This window comes from Chiloscyllium plagiosum, unplaced genomic scaffold (assembly GCF_037043375.1).
Source record: "Chiloscyllium plagiosum isolate Xiang-an unplaced genomic scaffold, Cpla_swu_hap1 HiC_scaffold_14, whole genome shotgun sequence".
Lineage (NCBI taxonomy): Eukaryota > Metazoa > Chordata > Chondrichthyes > Orectolobiformes > Hemiscylliidae > Chiloscyllium > Chiloscyllium plagiosum.
In genome coordinates, this window is record NW_028270152.1 from 105,737,843 (window position 1) to 105,745,098 (window position 7,256).

General features: G+C 45.8%; 1 long non-coding RNA gene across 1 annotated transcript; it reads left to right on the forward strand.

The window, feature by feature from the left end:
- The first annotated feature begins 1,057 nt into the window (after window positions 1-1,057).
- LOC148148115 (uncharacterized) lies at window positions 1,058-5,389 on the forward strand. Its single transcript, XR_015759321.1, has 2 exons — window positions 1,058-1,175; window positions 4,983-5,389. It is a non-coding gene; the product is annotated as an uncharacterized LOC148148115 (long non-coding RNA).
- The last annotated feature ends 1,867 nt before the right edge of the window (window positions 5,390-7,256 follow it).

A 7,256-nucleotide genomic window follows, 5' to 3' on the forward strand; every position in this document is an offset into this window, starting at 1 on the left:
TATTGAGCAGCAGCTGCTGTCAATCACCCAGGCTCCTGTGTGATCTGGTGCATGTGCTGTAGGAGGGGAGACCAGTGCACGGGCGCAGTGCTGGGCAATTGTTGGCGAATGTGCAGTATGGGTCAGTGCCAGAGAGGCTGTGGGTGTGTGGGATTAATCTGTCATTGGCAGTTCCTCCCTCTGAAAACAGGACCTAGCGGAATGGCCCCTCCCCTGGTATCCTGACGAGTGGTCAAAGTGTCAATGGGGAAGCATTCTTGTGAAGATTCAGGAATGTTATGGAAAGGGACAGGAGTGGACCTGTAATTAGAGTTCTAAACTGTTTCATTTTAGTTCAACCAGATATGATTTGGCCAGTGTGTGCAGGATGGTTCTCATCAGAGGTCGGAGTGGGGGAAATGAGTAAGAGGTTCCAGACTGGGGGGGGGGAAATCAATGTGGGTCTGACCAGGAAGGACACCCTGGGAGTGGGGGAAGTATTCATCAACATCCACGAGGCTCTGAGTCAGACTCATTGATTTGATTAGATTTCCTACAGTGTGGAAACAGGCCCTTTGGCCCACACTGACCCTCCAAAGAGCAACCCACCCAGACTCATTTCCCTCTGACTAAAGCACCTAACACTATGGGTAATTTATCATGGCCAATTCACCTGACCTCCACTATCAGTCTTTGGATTGTGGGAGGAAACTGGAGCACCCGGAGGAAACCCACGCAGACACAGAAAGAATGAGCCCGAGATTGGAATCGAATCTGGGACCCTAGTGCTGTGAGGCAGCAGTGCTAACTACTGTGCCATCGTGCCGCCCCCTTTTTTGGTTCTTAGTCTGCAGGCAGGAGCGAGGAAACTGAATTCAAAGAGAGGAGAGAGTGTTAGAACTGGGTGTGGTGGGAAGGAGTGAGGAGATTGGTTTGGATTTCAGTTCACAGAAGAGAGCAATTGTGAGACTGAGATTTAAAGCTTTGGGGAAAACAAAGAAACTACAGTGTAATACTATAATCGTCTTATGAATTTCCATCCTCTGCTAACGGTGGTGACGTGTTTTCTTTATTGTAGGGTTCTGAAAGGACGGATTTGTGGATGAGAAATTCAAATTGAACTTCCTGTTCAGTTTTGATGGTTACTTGATCCGTGCCGATCTGAATATCATTGGCCTTTTCATGTGGAAGGAAAGGTGTGTATTCTGTCCATGGGCGAATATTTCAAATGTCAGTGTGACTGGAAACATTACTGAGACGCAGCCAAGTCCATGTTAGTGTGGTGACTGTGGAGAGAGAGTTCATTTGTTTTTAAAAGTCTGAAAAAACATGGCACATTTCCCAGGAACAATTAAGCTACAGAATTGTTTTGTATGAGGACAAGTTTTTAATTAATCATGCAACCAGAAAGACACCACGATACCTGCACCATGGAAAAAAAAACTATGAAAGCGGGACTGTTGTAAAGGGCTTAATTATCGATCATGGCTTTTAATCCATTGGCGTTGTCACTTCGGCTCCAGTGCCTTTGGGAAACACTGGAAATGTGATGAATGCAATGTAGGTTTCAATTATTAAACTGTAAAAAGTGCAGAAGAAATTTACAGGGATTTTTGCCAGGGCTCAGGGGTCTGAGTTATCGGGAGAGGTTGTGCAAGTGAGGATTTTTTTTTATTTAGAGCAGAGGAAACAGGGGGGATCTTTTCTGGACGTGTATAAGAGGCTTGGATAAGGAGAATGCATTCAGTCTTTTCCCCAGGGAATCAAGGAGTGGAGGCATCAGTTTAAGGTTAGAGGGGAAATTATGAAAAGGAAGCTGAGGGGCACCTGTTTTACACAGAGGGTGGTATGTATACGGACTGAGCTGCCAGTGGAAGTGGTTGAGGCAGGTCTGTTACCAACATTTAAAGACATTTGGACAAATACATTGATAGGAAAGTTTCAGAAGCAGATGAGCCAAGTGCATGCAAATGGGGTTAGTGTGGATGGACATTCTGATCGGCATGGGCCAGTTTGGACCAAAGGGCCTGTCTCTGCTGTTGGACTCTGACTCCAAGTATATTTACTATTTCTCCCGCTATCTCTGGTAGCACCCTGGGATGTATTCCATCAGGGCAAGAGACTTGTCTACCTTTAGCTCCATTTGCTTGTCCAACTCTAACGCTTTCGTGATAATGATTGTTTCTTGGTACTCACCTTCCTCAGTCTCCATATCAATTACTGGCATTTTCTTCGTATCCTCCACTTTGAAGACTGCTATGTACCCATATTCCTGAACCCTGCTGGATAGGAATAACTAGACACCGAACTCTGAGAGCTCTTCTTTGAGTCTTTATTGATGAGACATGGCAGTTCCCTGGATAGTGTACATGCAGAACACCTCCAGGCAGCATCAGGGAACTCCCCGCCTGTCCGATGTGCCGCTCCCATTCTTATACCTTTGTGGCTTGGGGTTTTGAATGGACGCTGTCTCTCAGTATTATCTCCATGGCAATGGCAGTTAAAAAGTCGAGTTCAGCTCAACACTTTGTGGTTAAACCACATCCCACACCCCTGTCGCTCAGTCAGGTGTCTGACAGGCGCTTCAGTTTCAGTGGGGCTCTCTGTCAGGATTCTGAAGTGGAAGAGCCGGTGTTGGAGCGGGGTGGGCAAAGTTAAAAACCACACATCACCAGGTTATAGTCCAACAGGTTTATTTGGAAGTACAGGCTTTTGGAGTGTGCTGTGATTTGTAATGTGATCAGGATTATCTCTGTGGTAACAGTTAAGTACTTCAACAATTACAGAGGCCATATGTTCCCCACACAATAGGTTCCCCTCGAGCAGTGTAAACTGCTATTCTGTCCCTGGGGATAGCTACTCATCACTTTTCTCCCCCAATCCCATCTAGCTTTCTGTTGATGTTTAAAGTTTTTCTAATCTCCTAGTTTCTCCTTGGTCTTTGCCAATTTGTATGCTTTCTATTTCAATTTGATAGACTCCCTTATTTCCTTAGCCTCCCATGGCAGATTACTCCTTTTCCTACAGTCCTTCCTTTTCACTGATATATACTTTTGCTGAGCAGTTTGAAAAATTCTTTGATATTCCTCCACTGTCCGTCAACTGTCCCACCGTAAAGTCTTTGCTTCCAGTCTTCATTAGCCAACTCCTGTCTCATCTTATTGTAGTCTCCTTTGTTTAAGCACAGGATCTTGGGATTGGATTTAATCTTCCCGCTTTCCAACTGTATTCTAAATTCAACCATACTTATCACAAGTCTTTTATCAGATTACGAGGTGAGATGATGTTACCTGTTTGTTTTGGTTTTCATTGTCAAAGACCTTGGCTTTGTAATAAATTACAGGATAGATATTCACAACAGAGTATTCTGGACGGTGTGAATTTACTACACAATCTAAAACCATAAATCACTGTCTCCCCTCAGTTTAAAATTGCAAAATCATTATCTCCTACACGCTTCCTCATCTTCTAAGTTTGAAATGCTAATCCCCCTGACTATCCTACTTTTCCCGAAAATCTCCTTTGGTGAAGGTGGTGAGTGTTGGATTCAGCTTTCCAGATATTAACGTAAGAAGATAAGCACTGGGCACAGGAGAGGGAATGCAGCCCTTCGAACCAGCTCCACTATTTAATACCACGATGACTGAGCTCACCTCGGTCTCAGCTGGATTTTCCCGTCTGCTCTATCTCACCCTTCAACTCATTGCAAATTAAAAATCTGTATCTCTTCATTAAATTTACTCATTGTCCTGGCATCCACCGCATTTTGAATAGGGAATTCCACAGATTCAGAACACATTGCGATAAGTACATTCTCCTTCATGAGAATACAATAGAGTCCCTATAGTGCAGAGTCCACACCAATCCTATGATGAGCCTCCCATTCAGACCCACCCATTCCCTGTAACCCTGCATTTCCCGTGGCTAATTGCCTAACCAGCACATGCATGGAAACTGGGCAATTTAGCATGGGCAATCCACCTAATCTGCACATATTTGGGCTATGGGAGGAAACTGGAGCACGGCTGGAAACTCGTACAGACATGGGGGGGGGGGGGGGGGGAATGTGTAAACTCCACACAGTCGCCTAATGCTGTAATCAAACCCAGATCGCTGACGTTGTGAGGCAGCAATGCTAACCACTCAGCTAACTCTGCTTAAAATCTGCTCCTCCTTATTAACCTCTCTATCACCCAATTTGCTGAATCTATATTCCTCACGTCAGAAATCAGGTCGTGGAAACGAATGTCTCAGTGAAACCCAATGACAGCCCATGTGTCCTGTGTGTCTGAATGGGGTTTGATAGACAACACCCTCCAGCCCACACTTTTCATTCACTTTCCAGAGACAGGGCTCAAGTAGCTTCCTGGGGACTACAATTCCAACAATCCCTGAGGCAGGGACCACACGTGAGTGGGGAAACCCGGCACTGTCCATGTGCAGAATGTGGGTGGGCGTTGGAGCATGTGCTTTGGCGTACCTAGCGGAAAGTACTTCACACTGTGATTGGCTGGAGGAGTAACATATCAGCTTTTAGTATTGATCTGCCGGGGAATTAAGGTGTCACCACACCCACGTGGGACCAAGTTCCATCCCCAATGCCTCATAATGCTGGGAATCGACCAATGGGAAACCAAGGATGATCTAACCCATTCTCCCAGACTGAAGTTTCCTGTTCTGTCCAGGGTCTGCCACCTCCCTTTCTGTTTCCTTTTGTTTCATTCTGCTGTTACATTATTGACTTGCAGCAACTGAAGGGAAAGGAAGTGAACCCAGAAAGGGTGCAGAGTCTAACCAGGACGGGAAGTGGTGGCATGGATCTATTTATCAGCAACTCCATGAGAATGGGGAGGGTGTACATTAGGGGTAGCAGAGTCAGAATGGAGGGAGAGCGTAAGTGGGCTGCAGAGTTACAGCTTTAGGGAAAGACTGGGAAAATATATTCCAGAGAAACTAAAAATGTCTGTTCTAAATTTCTAACCTGTACATATTCCTTTATATAGGGTGCTAGATGGTGAAGATTCACAGACTGAAATCTTAAAATCATGTGCAGATTGTGATTAAGTTAACCAGCATTTGATGAACCAAAGACTGAGAGTCAATCGGCCAAAGTCCTGCAACACTCTCACTCACAGCATTGTCAGTCTATCAGCACCAAATGGACTGCGATTGGTTCGAGACAGCAGCTCACTACCATCTTCTCAAGGGCAACTAGAGATGGGGAATAAATGCTGGTTGAGCCAGTGATGCCCATATGCTGGAAATGGTTTCTATCTCTATTTACTGAAACCTGATTGTAACTGCAGGATGATGAGGGATGCTGAGTGCATGCTTCAGGAGGCAGAACCATCACATTACCCCTGCCTATACCCACACAGTAACTCAGCAACGACACTGGAACAAAAGGCAATTAAGCTAAAGGAGGACTTAGGTATAGTTCTTAAAGATAAAGGCATCAAAGGGGTTTGGAATACAGCAAAAACAGGAGACTGAGCTGGATGGTCAGCTGTTTCCCATTGAATGGTGGCGCAGGATTGAAAAGCCGAAAGCCCCCCTCCTGCCCCTATCTCCCAGCTCTGTATATAACCATGGGACCCGGGTAGGAAGGAGTAGGCAGGACAGGGACTCTCCAGGAGATTGCACTTCCACATCAGTTTTCAGTGAGGGATGGTTTGATGGACTTTGTTTAACATTTATCTTTAATGCAAAGTTTGTAAATTTGGTTTTAAAACAGGTAAGAGTTTATTCCACGATAAATGAAACGAAAAGAAAAGAAACAAAACGATCTGAATATAACAGTCTTAAAATTTCAACGCCGTATAAAACAAAATCCCGACGACTCCCGGACACCATCACTTTCCAGTTACTCAAATTCCAGAGAGATATTTCCCCCCTCTGTCGGAACCTTTGGTTTGATTTAACTGATTTTCAGTTCTCGTTCTGTGAGCTGTGGAGTTTTCTTTTTTCCCCATTTGTCCGACCCAGAAGTGTTATCACAGCAACCTTCCCACCATCAAAATCATCATTATGCCATTATAGCAGTAAACCACCTGAATAACCAATTGAATATTTATAAACAAAGCCCATTATGGGCAAAGCAAACCATTACAAGTGGCAGAGTGGGAAAGGACGAAATCAAAGTAGAGTTGGGGGTGAGGGGGCAGGGCTGGAGATAAAGGGGTGCCCACCTCTATCTAAAGGCATCAAGAGCATTGATACACACCACATGCTCCATCTCCAAGGACACCCTGCTGTGTAGCCTTTATCCTCAATCATAGAATAGAATCCCGACAGTGTGGAAGGAGAGCATTGGCCCATCAAATCCCACCAACCATCGGAAGAGCATCCCACCCAGACCAATCCAGAGTAACACTGCATTTCCCATGGCTGATCCACTAGTCTACACAATCCTCGACACTGTGGGCAATTTAGCACGACTGATCCACCTAACCTGCACATCTTTATCCTGTGGGAGGAGACCGGAGCACCTGGAGGGGACCCACACTATCATGGGGAGAATGTGGGAACTGCACACAGGCCGTTGACCAAGGCTGGACTCCAACCTTGTACCTGGTGCTGTGAAGCAGCAGTGCTACAGTCACAATTTAAATCAAAATAGATGATCCCTGCTCACTGTCACATTGCTGTTTGTGGAGACTTACTGCCCAAAGAGACATCCCAAAATTCAGAAAGTGGCAATATAAATTCAGTCAACTACAGCCCAGTTAATGTGATTACCAACCACAACATCAATACTCCAACAGTGTCATCATGTACAAGGTCCAGTTCTGACGCTGATGAACAGTAACTCCAGAATCAGAGTCCTGCAGTGATGTGTGAACTGTACCCCACACAGAGCAGGTGGATGACCACTTTCCTGTGTCCATTCACTGGGCTCTCAGTCGTGTTGAAGACTCAGCAAATCCCTTGTCACGCAGAGACGATCCTACCCAGTGTGAAGGCGCTGGGGTCTCAGGGGACAGGATGAATAACTGAATCCTCTCTCCCACACTGAGCATCTGAATGGCCTCTCCCCTGTGTGGGCTGACTGGGGTCTCAGGGGCAGGATGAATCACTGAATTCCCTCTCAGACACTGAGTATCTGAATGGCCTCTCTCCTGTGTGGGCTCAGTGGGGTCTCGGGGGATGATGCATTTGAGTGAATCTCTCCCCACACACTGGGAGCAAGTGAATGGCCTTTCCCCAGAGTGAGCTCTCTGGGGTCACTGCAGGTAGTGCACTTGAGTGAATGTCTCCCCACACTGTGAGAAAGTGAA